Source organism: Oenanthe melanoleuca, chromosome 2 (genome assembly GCF_029582105.1).
Source record: "Oenanthe melanoleuca isolate GR-GAL-2019-014 chromosome 2, OMel1.0, whole genome shotgun sequence".
Taxonomy (NCBI): Eukaryota; Metazoa; Chordata; class Aves; order Passeriformes; family Muscicapidae; genus Oenanthe; species Oenanthe melanoleuca.
The window spans coordinates 77,341,778-77,361,115 of NC_079335.1; positions in this window are offsets into that span (position 1 = coordinate 77,341,778).

Consider the following 19,338-nt stretch of genomic DNA (forward strand, 5'->3'; position numbering starts at 1 on the left):
TTTTTTTCTTGGTTGTATTCTTCCCAGAATGCTCCCCATTCTGCCTACTAAGAAGTCTCTTGCTCTCAGCCAGTACCCAATAAAAAAAAGAAAAAAAAAATCTGAATCCTCAGAACTGATGTAGACAATACTTCAGTGAAAATCATCATGAGGTTACAGAAATTACAGCTGATTTCCAGGAATGAGATTAGTTCCCCTCCCCCCTTTTTTTTTTTTTTTTTATTTTTTTTTTAAACATATTTATAATTGTCTTTCAACATTTCCATGAATCCTGATATTTGTTAGTCTTGGAGGTTCCAACATTGTTTCAGTGATATCCAAGGCTTGGCTGAAGGAGTTCATATCAGCATTCTGGGGTGCTCACAGGCAATATATGCACAGTCTGGCAGGTATACACAGTCTGGCTGAATGCTGATATGGATATCTCTGCTGACAGGGATATGCTGATATGGATATTTCAGAAACCTCACAGGTAAGGTTTACAAATGTGGCCATCCATAGAAGAGTTTCTTTTCTTGATTATTAGTATTTCATTATTTTCTTAGAAGTGCTTACATATCTGTTTAGGTTCTGCAGCAACATTTCTGTGTGCACAGGACAAGGAAACAAATTATATTATTGAGATGTCCCACGTCACAAATGAAAGTGAAGAAAATAATTTTTACCTACCTGTCAGAAACAAATTCCTTTGACTTCTTATTATGAGCAGTTATTTTTTCTATTTCAAGCAATCATCAGATGAAACTTTCATTTCAAAAGCTTTTCCCCAGTGCATATGGCTGTGTTGCAAATAAAGCACACGCCAATTGATGTATTAATGATACTGTTAGGCATTTCTGCTTTAAGGGAAGCATCACTAGTAGTAATTGCAAGTCAGCTCCTTACAAGTATAGATCAGTCCTAAATTATTCTGTGAAGAAAGGAAAATGATTGAAATATCCCATCCTACTTAGTGGGTACAGGGGAAAGTAGTTGGATATACTCTGGATAGTGCATGGAATAAACAGCAGAGTTCTGAGGCAACTTTTACTTGGAAACTTTAGAGCATCAAAGAGGAATAAGGCACTTGGAAGGCTTTGACTAGATTTTTGGTCAGGCTTAAAGTATATGTTGAGGAGAAGGTAAGAGAGGAGTGGAGAGGGGTGGGGGGGAGGAGAGAGGGAGAAGGAGAGAGAGAGAGAGGAAAAGGGTCTCCGGCTGCAAGAGTCCCAGATGTGCCATAAGGGCAAAGGGAGGTTAGGCATGAAAGGGACCATTCTGTCTCATTTTCCTGACCTTTGATTTCTCATCCTTCACTCCAAGTAAATGTCAGTGGAATGATGATGGGAGTAGGATGATATGAGGCATGTAACAGGGGAAAAATATCTTGGGTGCCTTCCCTCTGGGCTGGGATGAAAAGTGAGTGGAGCTTTCTCTCCCTTGTCCCCTGCTTTGCACACTGGCGAAGGCTCGACTAAACTTTCTTCACACAGCCTAAAATGTAAACTCCAAAGATGACCCTTGGATTGACCTTGTGAGAGTACTTTGCATTGTACCCTAATTATGTCTTTATTTATTTATGGAGCTCTATTTGCATGCATGAAAATGAGGGAAGTTTTATGACATCTTCCTGCTCAGGATTTTCATTTACTAAGTTACCAAGATGCATAATTAAGCTGCTACATTCTGCTGAACTTTTCTGATTCAGTTTATGAGACTGTAATGTTTCCTTGAATGTAATTTGCAAAAGAATAGTGAATTTAGGGGAGTTTTATATCACTATTTTGAACAAATTTCTGAGTTAAATAATTAGGCATCAGTGCAAAATGGAATCAAAGGAGACAATCTTACAATTATAAAAAAAAAATATTTAATCAATTCACAGCATTTTCATTATTTTTTGCCACTTAAATTTATCACTTAAGCTTTTAGTAAGTTTACAGTGTATTCATGGATAACAAAAGATTATGCACTGTATATTTTTGTTATAACTAGGTTGCTATATATATTTGTTCTGCAACATATTTGTTATAGAGTCTGCATTCAATAGTCATTAAAACACAATACAAACACAGTTTGACTCAGAATTTATTTTGTATCAGTTTTCTTGTTTGTCATCTGTATACTTACCAATTTTCAGGGTGTAGGGAATCTGCATGCCCACGTGAACAACACATTTATTAACTATAATAAGTATAATAAAATTAGTAAACCCCCTTTTAAATACAGAATGGTGGCAACCTAAGTGAAATAACAGAGGTAGCCATGATTCAAAATTCTAGAAGTTCTTTAATCTGTTAAGCATTTTGCATAAATCTGAGATTTTCATTTTTTCCCCCTTGCTGGATATATTTTGAAAAAAAGGGGATGCACAATATTGGAATTTCATATTCCTCAAAAGAAACTCTCATGTCCTGCTCCTCTCAGAGCAAGCAAATTCTCAATTACTCTTTAAATTTTTCTTTAGTAGTGCTTTTGAGCTGAGCACTTGAGAATTTATATTAGTACAAAGAAGGAAGGGTAGTGTTAGTAACCCTTCATTTTATTGTTCAGGGCCAACTCCAAGTGTGAAGATAATAAATGGTAAATTGATATTACTGTATGAACACTTTTATTGTGAATCGTGAATCACATCTGAAAGAATTCGCCTCATAATATTCTCTCAATTACCAGAGACATTTCTAAAGGGAAGATTCAGATTTCAAATAGATACACACATACCCATTTTTCTTAACTGCAGTTACACTGTGACATTCAGGTTAAGCTTCTGTGGTGCAGAAATAGTTTAGAAATCAGTGTGCTTCAAAGCTAACATTCTTCTGTCATTATTTGATTTGGAAGGACAGAATAAAGTCAGAAAGGATTAAGGCATGAAGGACGTTAATATAAAACAGAAGGTGGGGTAGAAAGATTAAGTCTTGTACACATGCTGTGAAATCCTGATGGCCAGAAGGAGAGATTCAGGTCAGAAATGGTTAGTGCCATCCTTACCAAGCTTTCCTTCTCACTGGCAAGTTGGTAGACAATAATCAACATCAAAACACGTGTGCAGATAACTAAAAGAACAGTAACACTGCCTACAGTCTCCTTCTTTCTGCATTTTATACAAAAGACAACATATTTTTCACTCATTTTACCTGTAGAGTACAGAATTTCAGAGAATTTTTGGTGAGAAGGGATCTTGCAGGACATCTTGTTTGACCTTCATCTAAAATGATCCTATGTCCAGCACTAGGTCAGTTCTAGACGAATCCTGGAAAATTTCAAGGACAATGATCCTGATCTGTGCATAGCCTGTTACAGCTCTGAACTACTTTCCCAATATACATGGTAGACTTTTTCTCCTTTTTCTCCTAATGTCCAAGAGAAAGTTCCAAATCCAGAATAGACTTTGTAACACTGTGCAGTAGTACAGACAGTTGTTCTGTTATACCATTTTTCTAATCCTCCTTCAATCACTAATCATTAAATTATCTTCTTTGTCAGAAAAAGAAAAAACTATTAAAAAGCCCATCTTTTTCTGGTAAGGTGCATGAAGACTATTTGGGCAAAGGAGTGGTACATAATGCGTGCACAGTATATGTGATACTGTTTTAAATGGCTGTTTTCAACTACATCTGATTTTGATAAATTGTGTTAATGCTGAATACTCTGTCATTTTTAGCTTCCCAGCTTAGTCTGATGCATGGCCATTGCACTTCCTCTCAAATTCACTTTGTGCAGAGACATTTAACATAAGGAAAAGTACATCTGAAAGGATATACACAGCTTAAATTTCAAAGCAATTATTTATTAGGTAAATCACAGAATAGCTAGTTACAGTTAATGAGCTATTACAGTAACCATTAATATTACAGGTGAGCTGTCCAAGGAGTCATCAGGCTGTTGGGAAGGGTTGGATTCCATTTCTCCTTGGAAAGAGCTCATTTTCAGTATTTCTAGGTTGACATCTTATGACTCCCTGTTTTTTTGTTAGGATTTTATACCTTTTCATGTCTGTGGTATTCCCCTTGAATCCTTGTGCAGCTAACTACTGCTATCTCAAGAGCCTTACCTCTTTCTGCTATCTTACCTTTCTTATTTGGGTATCTCTGACCTCTAGACTTCACAGCTCCTTCTCACAATTTAGCCTTTCCTCAGACAGCTGAGCCAAAACTACCTAGCTGTCCTGTATCAAAACCAAAACTTAGTTCAAATGCAGTTGAAACTCTGGAAGGAGTTAAATCCCTTTTTCCTGAAGAACTTCTTAACAGTCCTACTCTTAATTCCCCAGAAAGGAGAAATGTTGTTCTAGGAAAATGTAAGTATGTAAATGTCTTTTAACCTATAGTCTCAGGCACCCATTGTCTGGTGCTACACAGAACATGGCACCAAAAATCCTGCAGATTTTCAATCACAAGCTGAAATTTCTCTATTCTGCCATCCATCCAACCAGCCCTCAGGCTCTTGCTTTCACCCCTTTTCTTTCCCTAAGAGGTCAGTGACCAAACAATATAATTTAATATAACTCAAATCATCAGTAACTTATGAAGAAAACACCAGAATAGTCTCATGTAACAGTGAAAATAATTTCACTTGCCTTAGGTCATACTCAGGTCTTCCTTGCAGGCCCTGCTCTCCCCACGCATAAGTGCTCTGTGAAACAGAGGGGTTAATGGGGGCTGTGCTGTGGCAGGGGATCTTCACTGAGTGCAAAAAATGCAGCTGGCTTTTATAATCATAAAGAAATGTATACAGTCTTTCCCAGGGAGTCACTTTTTCCTTGATAGCATAGCACAGTTCTGCATGAATTCTACTTATCTTTCTCTCTCTGCACAGAGCAAGGAAGCAGAGTAAATGAGCCAGAGAAACTCAGCCAGTCTGGGGAATTTTAAAAATTCTTTTTGAGATAAAGATTTCAATGCCCACAGTTTCATGTGTGCTAAGAAGCTTTACTAACAACTGAGTGCTGAAGCATGACCCACATGTGCCTTTTAGGTCATCAGAGCCAGAAAGATCTCAACCCATTTAGCTTTCAGTTGTGCCTTGGTCAAGTGAATACTTTGAAGTCATTTCAGCTGAGAAGGTTAAAGGTTGACATTTGCAGTTATGACTTGTGTGTGCCAGCTTTGCACTCCTATCAGTATCACAAAGTCAGGTTCCAAGTTTTCACCATAAGAAATTGAACACATTTCTTGAACTTTGGACATAATTATTTGTAATGCATTTTTACTATTTCATTTCCCCTACACATTTCCCCACTTCATTTGCTCTTGTGCTTTTAAACCAATTATGAATAATTTATTTAAAGAGATTGTTAATGATAATATATTTTAATTTCATATATTTTAGGTTGATATATCTAATTTTAGCTAAAATAAGCATATTCTTTTCATTGTTTTATTATTTGTGTATAGAGATCCTATTCTAATGAGATCTTACAGTATATAATATGCAGTAGTTAGAAAACCACTTAAGAAAACAAAGTTTAAAAAATCTTTCTTAAAATCCCCTTTATCTGTTAACACAAAGATAATTTAGACTACTTGGGACCAACCTAGCAATAAATGACAAATGAATTTATACTGCAGCCTTTCACTAGTGTGTTTTAAACAGAGTAACACAGAAGCTGTAATATTCTGTGTTATATTGCACTGACAACTCTTTTAGTAAGCTTTTTGCTTTTTTTTTAATTCAGGCAAGATAAATTATTCACTCTTTATTGAAGTAATAAAAATCAGTAAAGGAATAACAAATTATAATACTCTTCCATGCTCGTTCCTTCCCTTCTAAGTCATCGTAATGTTATTTAATTTACTTTTCAAATTAGGAAAGTATTTTTTTAGGGATGACATATGGGTAATTCTATAGTATCAGACCCATGAAACATTTTCATACCTACATATGTTTATTACAGGGCATTTATAACTGCTCTAAATCAAGCACTAACAAAGCTCAATTCATGTACACTAAAATCCATAATAAAAACTGATTACAAAAGCTAGTAGTTACAGTAGATTATGTCTGGTAAGAAATAGAAAATACTTAAACATAATGAAAATTATTTAGCAGATTCCTATATATCCCTTGTCACTCAAGACAAAGCCAAGGCTGGAAAAACCTTCTAGTTTCTCCCATCTGTGTTTTAAGCTCGCTAACAGAAAAGAAAGACCCTGAGTGCTGTCTGAAGCCCTTAGCCTGCTCACTGAGGTGCACTGGTGTATTTGTATATATTTGCCTCTCTGTGTGTGTATAAACTATGTATGAACGCTTTGATTTGACTGACTTTTTGGAATCCTGGAAAGGGTATTTACTGGAAAAACCATCTAGTCATTTATTATTGCTATAAATTTCACAATTGGCTTACAAATTCTGCCAGTTAAAAGAGGAAAGCCGGGAAGTCAGTTTGCCAGATTTCTCTCTGCTGCTGAAGACTCTGATGAGGTCAGGAAGTTTGAACATGCATCATACTGGTGGTGACCTATGCCATGCTGCTGATGCTTTTCATTTAGCCAGCCTAAAGTAGTTTCTTTCCATTCAGAAACTTCACAGGTGAGTATATGCTTAAAGCTAAAATAGACATGAGTGCAGCTATTTAATTTCAAAACCTTATTCTTCCAAGTTGGGTTTTGACATTGAGGACATTGTTTTATACTAATTGCTGCTTGTGTTTGCAATTTCTTATTTTATTTCTTCTTTTTTTCCCTCAATTAAAAAGATAGAGAAAAAAAAAAAAAAAAGAACAAAAATGACAGCTAAATTTTTGAATTGTGTTTTTCCTCTGTCATCTTCTTCACTTTCTTTTTGTCTTCTCCTCAGTATAGCACCAAAACCCAATAAATACATGATGAGCTCTGTTTAAATACATTGACCATTTTATCTACACAAGAAAATTTGCTTTCTTACTTATAATATTACCTCTGACTATTTCAGTGGAGCTGTTTTTAAGGCTTGATTGTCTGTGCTTTCACTCTTCTATCTCAGCTAAGGACCATTAAAAGAGCAGCATGAGGGAGTTTGAATAATCACACAGTGTTCATGTTTTGCTACCTTTACAGAAACCAAGAAGCAATCAAGTGAAACACTGCTGTCTGGACTCCAGAAAAGTTCAAAAACCATGGGGTTTATGTTCCCCAGCTAATTTCAGTCAATCCTTGTGTAAGCTTTGCTGCATTCTCTCAAATATCTCTGTGTGAATTTGAATTTGAATGTAAATTGATTATGCCCCTCTCCTTTATAATGAACTACAAAAAAACTTTAGAAATTTGAGCTAGGTGGTACTAATACATAAGCTTTATCTGATACATGTAAATGATAGTTCAACTGCTCACGTCATTCCAAAAAAAGAGTGTGACTGTATTCAGAATTGAAAAAACACCATGCCTTAAGGGTACAATAAGAAAAAAAAAAAAGTAAATTAATATCTGAAAAAAAAATACCCTTGGCTGTACACCAATATCTGACAATTTCTGCAGCATAACGTGAACACTGATTAATCTGGTGTACTGATACTCTTGATTAAGACTCTTTTGTGAAGATGAGTAGCCCCAAATGACTTTTTGTAGTGGATTAATTCTTAGCAGACAGCATCAGGTCTCTTATAGTAAATGTGATGTGATGAGGCACTGTGAGAGAACAGGAGTATCATCTTTATCATCAGTGTTGACAGCCCATCTATCTGCATTTTGACCTGATCTGAAGTTAAAATCACCATATAACTGACAGAAGATTTTGCCTGAGTGATATTTTTGTATTCTGAAAATGTTACAATGCCTGTTTTAGTGTGTTGGTTTTGGTTTTTACTGCATGTTCATTTCATATTCACAGACTCATATCAGCAGTGTCCTTTATCTTACTCAGGTCTGAGCACTGTTAGCTTCAGGAATCTGGCCATTTAAAGATGGAGTTGAAAGACTTTTTTTTTATCTTAGATGTATAACACATGTAGGGTTTAATTTTGAAATAGCTTGCTGAAAAAGCAAGCAAAAAAGTTGTCAAACCTCTAGGAGCCCTGCAGAGAAATCAGCAATGATTTATATGAAAATCTACGGTACAGTTACAATTACTTAGTATAATATTGAAGACAGCTACCTTATTCTGGAAAACTATTTATAGGAGATAGTACTAAAAGTACAATGGATTCCATCTATGTCAAGAAGAGTATTTCTAATTTAGAATTACTGAAAATGTGTCTTTCTGAAAAAAATCCTCAAATGTCGAATTCCTGTGCCTTATAACTCAAAGTCTGGGGTTTTGTTTTCTAAAATATTAGATGTGCAGCATGGGGCAATTATACTGCATGCCTTTTGTCACTGACATTTGATTTTCCCCATCACCTTTTACAGTGTGGCTTTGGAAACTTTAACAATTTGAAATATATTTTTTCCTAGCCCCAGTGCCAAAGGGCAGAACAAGGGAGCTTGCCACCAGCCACTAGTCTTGCATCAGTTAATTCCACATGGGGACTCAAATCCAGCAACTTTCAACTGTTACATATCTTGAATATATTTGGTTTAATGTTACTTGCAGCTGTACTCATAGAAGACCACTTTTTTATTTTTTTACTGCTTGAAACTAGGTCAGGTGTGTAAAACAGAGCTTGAACTAGGAATCGGGGCAAAATTTTAGCAGTCTAAGCTTGTGAGGAAGAAACAATATTCCAAGGAAATTCAAGTTCAAGGAAACTAAATCTTCAACAGCAGGTATTTTACCTCAGCAGTCACCTCTGAAGAAATCCTCAGGGGTATGATGTTTACCTATGTACTCCACAGGGAGAATACCTTTAATCAGATAATTTACTCTTCCATTCTCAGCTCTACAGCTTTCAGACCACTAGCAGGGCAATGTCACTCTGTTCAGAAGACATTCTGGATCTCCAGGTATGTTTTACAGAAAATGGTCTCTGAGGCTATGGAGAAATGCAAATTTCTTTCTAAAATACTCTGAAATATTCCTTTTTCTCTGATGTCTGATTTCCAGCACACAAGAATTCAAAAAATGCAATGGTAAAGATCAAAATGATAACCTCTTGGCAAACAACAGAAGCAGAATTCCATTCTACAGCTTACTAAATTCCCAGATGTCACCATGAAAACATACAGACACAAAAAGTATAATTTGCATTTTATTGCAGGAAAATAAAGTATAAAGTGTCACATTTATGAGGAAGTTGCTGTGATGCAAAATTTTGCTGTTCATAAAATCTTACAAACTAAATTCCAGTGTCAGAATACAGTAATTTTAATACATCAACCTTTCTGATAAACAACATGCAAATTACTGTTCAAAGACTAGGGGCAAAACTATGGAAGTGTTACTTATACAAAAAAAAAGGGACTGACCCAAGACACACTTAAATCACTGAGTACCTTTTGATTAATTTGAATAAGTTTTTTGATCAGGCTTTTGTTGTTTGAGGCATAAATAGCTTTTGCTTTCATGTTACTTCACACAGTAGTGTTGTTAATACACAAAAACTATATGCTATGACAAACTGCAATTTACCTAAGACTGATAATTTTTATTTTATTTTTTTATAATGTTTGTTCCAGCAGATAGTTATATGTCTCTGTATATAAAATAGCTATTTTTTTCCTTTTTTGTTTTTTTGTATAGATTAAACCAAATTACTTCCTAGTAGAAAATATTAATAACTTGCATCATTGTGAGTCTTGGATTTGAGATACATTAATGTTCTTATTATTGACATTAAAAAGGTAATTGGGGTCATTATTGGTCAGGTTAGATTTTAAAAAATGTGGTTTAGTGATCAAGTTTTTTGTTGGAGATTTATGCTCCTATTAGTTCTCTAACCTTCATTGCTATAGAGAAGATACTAGGGCAATATTCAGGACAGGGTGTCCAGCCAAAATTTTGGATGCATGCCATCATAACAACGCATAATTTTAGTGTATCTTCTACATCTCTGAAGTTAGCACAGACCAAAACTTATGTATGTAAGTTATATGTGGGGGTTTTACCAGAAAATTTAATAAATAAAATCCAAATCCTGGTCCATTCTTTTTGTCTTTTTTCCAGTAAGTGCAAAGTTTCAGATCACAGAGGCTGACTGGCATTATGCAGTTCATAGTGCCAGGATTTAGCTTAGGCCACCCTTCTCTTGTTCACAGCATGACACATTTTTTGTCCTACAAATCAGATACTATGATTGGCACATATACAGGCAATCTGGCAAAAATTATAGCAATAAATTTGTCTTTTAACTTCAAACTGAACAAGTAAATATATTTGCATTTTTGCCTATATCTATCATATATGTAATGTAGGAAAATATATGTGGAAGGCAGAAGATATGCAAGTTGTTGTCTAAAGGACTTTCTAATCCAACTGAGGACCATACAACTGAGAAATGCCCAAAAAGCTGATTGTCTAAAGAAATTTTTTACTGCTAAAGAATGGCATGGACTGCTTAGATAAAGGTCACATAGTTTCCTAACTTGAAAGTGTTTCTTTAAAGCCTTTACAGTCTTTGTTGTTTTTTCTTCAAACTGAAAAAGACTTCATGATTTCATAACTGAGGACAGCCTGCAGAGCAGCCTGATAGAGAGTGTTAATACTTTTAAAAAAAAGTACTGCTGTCAAGAAAATCTGAATCAGCTTGGTTAGGTCATTGACAGGTAGCTTAATTCAAAGACAGCTGCAAGTAAGGAAGAAAGGTAAATATGAATTTGGTTTCTTTTAAAGAGTAAATGTATCAATATTTTATATAGACAAAAAGTCCTACAGTAGTAATAGTACACAAGAAATATTCCATAGTTTCCAAGAAAAAAAATTGAAAAGAGCTGAGTGGGATGGGTAAAAAATAAGAATATTTTTCATAGATTGTGAGATATTCTGAAGGCTTGTGAAGTGCTGTTGGCATTCTAGATTGTAGTCATAACAAAAACTGAGATCCTACTCAGTCTTAGGAACACTGAACATCCCATGAACAAAGTACTTTAGCTATTTACCTAGAGAATGCATTGTGTGGAGAGATAATAATGGAAAATGTTCTTGTACTTTTCAAATTCTCCACTAAATTCCACTTGGGATACATTATGGTTTAACTCCAACTTGGTCACTAAGCATCACACATCCCACCTGGTGAGATGGGAAGAAAATCCTAAAAATAAAATTAGAAAACTCATGGGTTAGGATAAAAACAAACAAACAAGTAACTAGAAAAGGGAGATTAAATTTGTCTATGTTCAGTATATTTTGCCTATTTTTGAATTAAAAAAAAAAGATTTGTTTTAATAATAATTTTGAAAAAAAGTACTTTAGCTCTGTTTAGTATATTTTTCTGTCTTCTATTGCAGTCTATCTCACATGCTGACAGAAGACTTCTCTGTAGAATGCATTTTGCTGTTAAATACACATGCTTATTTACATTTTTTCTTAAGATTAATTCATAATCTTTGTCAGAGGTATGAATGTGTAAGAACAGGCATTGACTCGTTCAGTGTTCCTGATATTTACCTAAAACATCTCTTACATCAGGATCTGATGGGTGAAATATCACCTCCTTTTATCAGTGATTCATATTCTTTTGTTATTTCTTTTGTTCCTCTTTGTGTGGAAATACTGGTTTATTATGCAGTAATGTTGAGAAACATAAGTGTGTGATACAAATAAAACAGGGCCATGAATAGATTTTCTACACTGTTAAATATCTTAGTTTAGAAGGCCCTCTTGAACATCATTATAATAGGAATAGAAACAATTTTAGGAGCCAGATAACCTATTCCATTATATATTGTTCTAAAATGAATGCTGAAATTCTTCAGGTGAAATACTATTCTAAGAGAAAATGGAAACTTTCAGACATTTCAGGTCATGACCCCTAATACATAAGTTTCAGTTAATAGTCAGAAACAAGACATTATCCTTCACCCTTTAGACAAAAGCTTTCCAACACTATGGTTTTGATTAAGTTTCTAAAAACCATTAAATGAAATAAATAAAAATACTTGTCATCTACCAGTATGCATAGAATTCAAAATACCAAACACAGGACAAACTGAATTTGACATTAAAAAAATTGAGTGTGACAGCTGCAGCAGTTACATCTTGTGGAAGGATGTGTGTGCTTGCAAAGACTTTACATCAGGTCCTGGTTGGGAGCTGGCATTTTCAAAGGTCATGAAGCTCCTTAGCACCATTCAATTACTGCACAAAGGGTACCACTGACAGTTTTAGCACTGTGGTTAAATTAGCTGAGTATTATCTGAGACAATCAAACTTTTGACAGGATTGGTAGGATAATATCTGTATATCAAAAAATACCTCAAATACCCATCTTAGCCTCCTTTCTTTATTTTTGAATGACAAGGAAAACATGAGATTATTATTTAGTTGTCCTGTTGCTTGTTAAGATATCAACACTCTCAGCCTGACAACGGTACAGATAAAGATAAGGCAAAAACCTTTGATTTTAGCCACTTTTGATTTTGTTCTTTATTTTAGGTACTAATTTAGAACAGACTGTTCATTGAACAGTCTGAATCATTAACATACTATTCAAACTGTATTGACATGGTTATACTGCTTAAAACAGAAAAGGACTAACATTGTTCTGTTGCCTGTGCACCTGCTTTGCTGTGATGTGCCCTGCAAACAGTTTAGATGAAACTGGAATCACAGAACCATGTGGGCTGGAAAAGTTCTTTGGGATCAAGTCCAGGTGTTAGCCCACTGCCAAGCCCACCACTAAATCATGACTTTAAGTGCCACATCTACAATCCTTTTAAATACCCCACTCAATCACTCCTCTGGGGACCTAGTTTCAAGGCTTGACATCCCTTTTGGTGAAAAATATTTTTCTAATATCCAATCTAATCCTCCCCTAAAGTGATTTTCCTTTGTTCTACTGCTTTTTACTCAGGAAAAAGAGACTGATTCCCACCTCCCAACAGCCTCTTCTCAGGTAGTTACACACAGCAATAAATTCACTCACCCCTGGTCTGCCCTGGTCCCTAGCACTCCCAAGGGGCTTCTTCTACATGCCCACCACTGCTCCTAGCCTCACCTACATCTCGTGAGCCACTATTGCATGAACCACTGGCTCCTGATGAATCTCTCAACTGAGGTTCCTCTGGTTGAGGAAGTCCTTGAGCACCACATTGCATCACCCCACTGCAGATCATGGCAGCATGGGTGCTGCTCACTTTGTCATTTTGGTCTTTATGATGGTTTACCCGTGTGTACATTCTGTGTGTTGAAGTGACATAGGGAGGCCTAGATAAACCTTTTAAAGTAGATGGAAAACATAACACCATAATGCAGTTACAGCTTCTGGGTATTCACACAACCACACTTGCTTCTTTTAATTAAGTATGTACACATGTTTCTAAGATATATGCATGCACACTTACAAGTCCCTATACAATACAAATTATAATCAACACCCTGAAATTGAGGAGAGCAATTTGTCAGCTCTTCTGCACAGTGCACAAATATAATGTTAATCCCATATTTTGTCTTTATTTCTGATGGTTTCTATTTTCAGTAAAGATTTTTTAATACATATTTAAATATGTTTTTAATGTTTTTAAAATTCCCTTATTCATTTCAGTATAACAGTACAGAACACAATCCCAATTATGTGCACATAATGAAGGTAGGATAGAACACTTTCACAGGGTTTATAGTAATGAACCTAGCCATGAAAAATACTTAGCTAGATGTTTTACAGTATTTTATAGTCTTGAAAGTCAAGAAACATACCACTGGTCTTCTGAAGTTAAACTGAATTTATATTAAAATAAAGCATCTCTGTCCATTATAAATTATAAATTATAAATTATATTAAAATAAAGCATCTCTGTCCATTATAAATATTCTCTTCCATATTGTCAATAAGTGTTGACACAAATATTCTCTTTTGTAACAGTAGTTTCTATTAGTTTATGAATCCAGTGACTTTTTTTTTTTTTTTTTTTTTTTACCTCCTTCCCACATTTTGCCCTTCCTATCGACATTTTAGATACCTGGATACCATGGAAAGATGAGTATGTGTCTCACTATTCACAGTTTAGGTTTTTCTGCACATTAGAATATGTCCACATCATTCATGACCAATGATCTGGGGCTGCTGAAGGATCTGAGACTTTCATCAAGACTTTCATGAAGGTGAAATGTAGTAGCTTAACATCTGTGTGAATTCTACATCTTTTTGCGTTTTAACAGATTAAGGTTCAAATTTCTTAGATGTCACAGACAACACGTGGCTTTTTGGAAGCTCTGCCTTGAATCTGAGTCCTTTTATCATAATTGATTAAGTAAATCTTGTTGATAGAGGCTATATTCTGTAAAGAAATTCTGACTTTCAGAATATCCTTGCTGAGGATAAAATTTGAATATTTTGCTAAGGAATCAAGAGACAAGTACGAAAAAAATTGTAACCATTAAAACCATTGAGCTAAAGGAAATATTAAAATATATGAGCTAAAGTTTGCTCTAAAAATAAAGACTATTGACATGATTTTTTGCTAAAACTTGCAAACTCCTATTTGCATACTACTGCTGTCTTAGTCAATGAAAGCATGAAACGTGTTAGCTTTTACATTTACCTAAAACATAAGTCAGTAGTAGCACCACAGTGCTTTATGACTTATGGACTCCTCCACTGCTGTTAGTATGCAACTTGACAGTGAAATAAATACATAAATTCCTTTTTTAAACTTTGTGCCAATTTGGTGTCATACTGTGCCAAACCAGCCAAATCTTAATAGTTCCTGACCAGTACAGGGGTCTATTAATGTCCCAGGAGGCAGAACAAACAATTTCTCATTCACTAATATTTTTATGCATAATAAAGATCTACAGTATCTACAGCAGAGAAAATATTTTTTAAGCTCCAGACAGTGATCATTCAGATAAAGTATTTAGTTTCTTTCTAGGTGTCTTTATCTCATGAAGCTCATCACATCCAGAAACTGAGTATTCAGAGTTTAACACCAAGTATTTTCAAGGAGTCAGCTTGTATAATGCACTGGACACAGATAAACACTAAGAAAAGTATTTTGAAGGAAAAAGTAAGCCTGAAAATCCTACCATGTGTCTTACTGATCCCAGAGTGAGTGAGGCAGATACAACTGCTGTCGAGATGTAAATACAACATTTTTGGTCCAAAATCACCTTGTTCTTGCAATTTGTGGTGTTCTGATAAACATTTCTGACATGCATCTGTTCTGGAAGGTAAAAGATGTTACTCTGACAAGATGCACCATAGTAGCAGTGTATGAGCAAGAAAAGCAGGAGGTGAAAGGAAATGAACTGTCCAGAAACAACAATGTTAATGCAGTATGCCAGGGTAAGATGGTAGTTATGCTCAAGTAGTCAAATTTGATAGCCTTCTCCACCCACCTTTCTAATAAATGTCAAGAATTTTAATAAATGGCAAGATCAGAGGAACTGGGGTTTTGAAGAGCAATGTTGCTGATAAGGTCAGTTGGCAGTCAATCACAGTACATTGAGGCTCTAATGCACAAGGTACCCAAAAGATAACACAAATACATGTTCCATGTGTTTTAAGAGTGATCTCAACCTCCAATGTATGTATATAAGTCTAGACAATTTGCTCATACAGGAGTTAAATAGTCTGATAAATACCTCACTTTTAATGAGAATCCTAGAGGCTCTGAGTTTGCAGGGATATGTCCATTCTCAAATGAATTTGCCATGATATATTCTTAGTATCAGGATGAATCATAAGACTTAGTTGTTGAAAACCAAGCAAATTTAGCTTAAGAATTTTGATTTTTCTGGGCACAGCATTGAGACTTCTTATTACATGACTGATAAACTATATGTTACGTGAAAATTGAGAAAGTACAGCCAGTTTAACTACATGTTCTGCACATGCTCAGGCTGTTAGGAAAATATGCTCAGTGGTTGTTCTCCAGAAAGTCTGAGAACCCATTCTGTTAGATACTTGGACAAATGCCCAGTTACAGGAAAAAGACAATCCCATAAGACTTTCTTGAGGGATATGGAGTTTAGTGATATACCAGAAATCTCATTATATGGGAAAAGTAGTAATGCTAAGAGACCAAGGACTCTTGAAGGACTTTCCAAGTGGTAGAAGATTTGGTTTGGTTGTTTAAAAGTGAAATTATTTGAAGCACCTAAAAAATTAAGGATTTTGTTCTGAGAATCAGACATTTTCATAGTTACCAGAGCATGATTTTCTAGTAAAATCTAGCTTACAGGAGAAAAAGCACATGTAGGGACAAAAAAAAAAAAAAAAAAAAAAAAAATCCCATTTTATTGTCTTTCAAAGATATTTTAGTGAATGTTGCCATAAACAATTTCACTGGATTTGCCGGATTTTGGTCGGGGTGGATTACAGGCGTGGCTTCTGTGACAAGCTTCTAGAAATTTCCATCATATTTCAGAGGGTCAATGTCAACCAGCTCCAAGACAGACCTGCTGGCCAAAGCTGAGCCCATCAGCAATAGGGCCTCTGTTAGTGCCTCAGGGGTAACATAAATAAGAGGAGCAATTTTAGCCAGAGAAAAGAATGTGAAGAATCATGTCCCTGAGGAGGAAGGATCACCAGACACAACATGTGATAAAATGACCACAATTCCCAGACCTTGGCCCCTGCAACACTGAGGAGAAGAGGTTGAGAATTTGGGACTAAGGTTATCTTGAGAAGAAGGGAGGGTGGGGGAAGGTATTTTAATATTTGGGTTTAGCTCTTACCTTGGTTTGACTTGTAATAAATTAATCAGATTTCCCTAAGCCAAGTCTGTTTTGGCCATGAGATAACCAGGAATGATTGATCTCTCCCTGTCCTTATCATGGCCCATGAGCCTTTTGTTACATTTTCTCTCCCCTGTCCAGCTGAAGAGGGGGTGATAGACTGGTTTTGGTGGGCACCTGACATCCAGCCAGGGCTAACCCACCTTTTCTCGTGCTCATTGGCATAGAATTTTCTTCCCTGTAACTGGTTACATTTAGTATGAGATAAATATTGATAACACACCAACATTTTGGTCTTTGCTACATAGTGCTTACACTATGTGCACTAAGCAAAGGACTAAGTAAAGGACTTTTTCAGTTCCTCATGGTCTGCCACTGCACAAGAAGGTGGTGGAAGCATAAGTGGGACAGCTGACCTGAACTGGTCAAAGGGATATTCCATACTATAGAATCATGCTGAGTGTATGAACTGGGGTAATTTGACTGGAAGAGCCAGCTGCTGCCTGGGGACTGGCTGAGTATCAGTCAGCAGGTGATGAGCAAATTTAAATGTGCATCTTTGGGATTTTTTTTTTCCATTTATTTTTTAAATAACTAGTGGCAGTTGTTGCAGTTTTTCGTTTGTTTGGCTGGTTGTTTTATTTTTGTTTTTGTTTTTTTTTACCTTGTTTCAATTATTAAGCTCCTCTTATATCGACCCACAAGTTGTTTATTTTCACCATCTCACCAGTGGGTGGCTGCATGAGGTTAGACCAGGACACCACCACATCATCTAAATCATAAAAAAGGCATTAGCTCTCAGTACATCTCAGCTCACCACATATCCTCAGAGAATCAGCTTGCCACAAAGGTATTGGCAATAATTAAGAAAACAGCTATAACCTTGAAATCTTGAAGAGACTGGTTAGTCTTAACATTATGAAAATTGAAAAGGTACACAATGCTTTCCTTTCCATCAGTTATGAACAAGAATGAAACTGGTCTCAGTTGAAAAACACTGAGAGGTACTTTCATTTTGGGTGATTTTTTTTCTCTATCATTTGAAATTGTTACTTTGAAAAAATTGTTCAGTGATAAAATAGTGGGTATGATGTTGTTCTTATCATTACCAGATAAATAACCATATAGAGTTTTCTTCATAAAATAAACAAGCAGTACTAACTGTGGGCCTGTCTCGGTAAAGAGACATTTAATAAACCTTTTTAAGGACTAAGCATGAAATCAGCAGTTCCAAGAAGTTCTCATGTTGCATTCTGAAGTCCTAGAAATGGTACAATTCCAACCGTGTTCCCAGGATACAGAGGATTATTGCAAAGAGCTCCACATATGGTGGCTGGGGAACAAAAGTATTAGAATGCCTCACAGTAGGGTGCCTCCTCCCTTGGAATGATGTTTTGGAGTTATGTTTGTTGTTTAAATCTTCTGAAGAAAAAGTCATTAAATATAACTTAATTTATTATCACTGTTAACAATATTTTTTCTCCCTCCCTTCAAATGGGTAATCTGAAGGAAAAAAGCCCCAAAATTTGCTACAATATGTAACAAAATAAAATGCCTATAATCTTATTTTTGTTTCATTTTTCTTTTCTCAGTGCTTTCATAATATATGCAGTCAGTAAGGGGAAAAAAAAAATCCAGAAATGACTGACACCAAACATAACTCAATGTTCAATCAGTGACATACCATGCATATTGTGTTAACATAGATTGTAATTACTTTCTCACCAAATGGTATGCCAGATCTTTTCACAGAATAAATGTATGCAAGTGATGTGCCATCATTCTATCACTGCCAGTTTAATAAGCATCTCTTTGAAGAGAAGAAGAAAAGTGAAGGTATTCAATGCATTTCTTTGAACTTGCACATTCAGTATTGAACAGCTATGTTTATTAGGGAACACAGAGGATTTTATTAAAAAATTGTATAGAATTAACATCTAAAATGATGATGAACATTAAGGAAAAACAGGAGCTCTGAACCCTAAGGACTTCTGACAGTACTGGGACATGAAATTCCATTCACTAGGGACATACAAGAAAGAAGAACACAGATGGGGATGAGCTTATTAGGTCTGTACTCATCCTTTCTGTCAAAAATAAAAGCATAATTAGCATTTGTCTGAAATCAGTGTTGCAGACCCTTTGGTCTGGAATCTTTCCTTAGAGGAGTATACTATTTTCCTTATATGTTTCCTCTTGTGAAACAACTATCCGAAACCTGTGAAGATAAAATAATACTCTAATGCTCTTTTGTGTGATCCTAGAGCTGACAGAGCATTGATGTGTGCTACTGCCCACAAAACATTGTGTCCACAGCAAGCAGATTGAACTGTATGAGAGATCTGACACTGCAGCGTGGCAGGGCAGTGAGGGAGCGAGAAGGAGCAGCAGATACAGACCAAGAGCTGAGTTACAGCAGGTTAAGCCATGTTTGACATGCTTTAGGCTAGCACAGAACAAAATCAAGGGAGCTTGGAGACAAAGCAGCAGCAGGCTGTAAAACAATTTCACTTTGACAGTTTCTGAACAGCTACAAAACCATTCTCAGTTCTGGTGCCTCTCACCAGGATTGTGGGATGGATGTCAGTTTTCTGTAAGTTTGTGAGCTGAGGGGAGGAATCTGGAAAGGAAGGGAGTGTCCCAGCTGAAATGGATCCATAAATAAATTAGCTT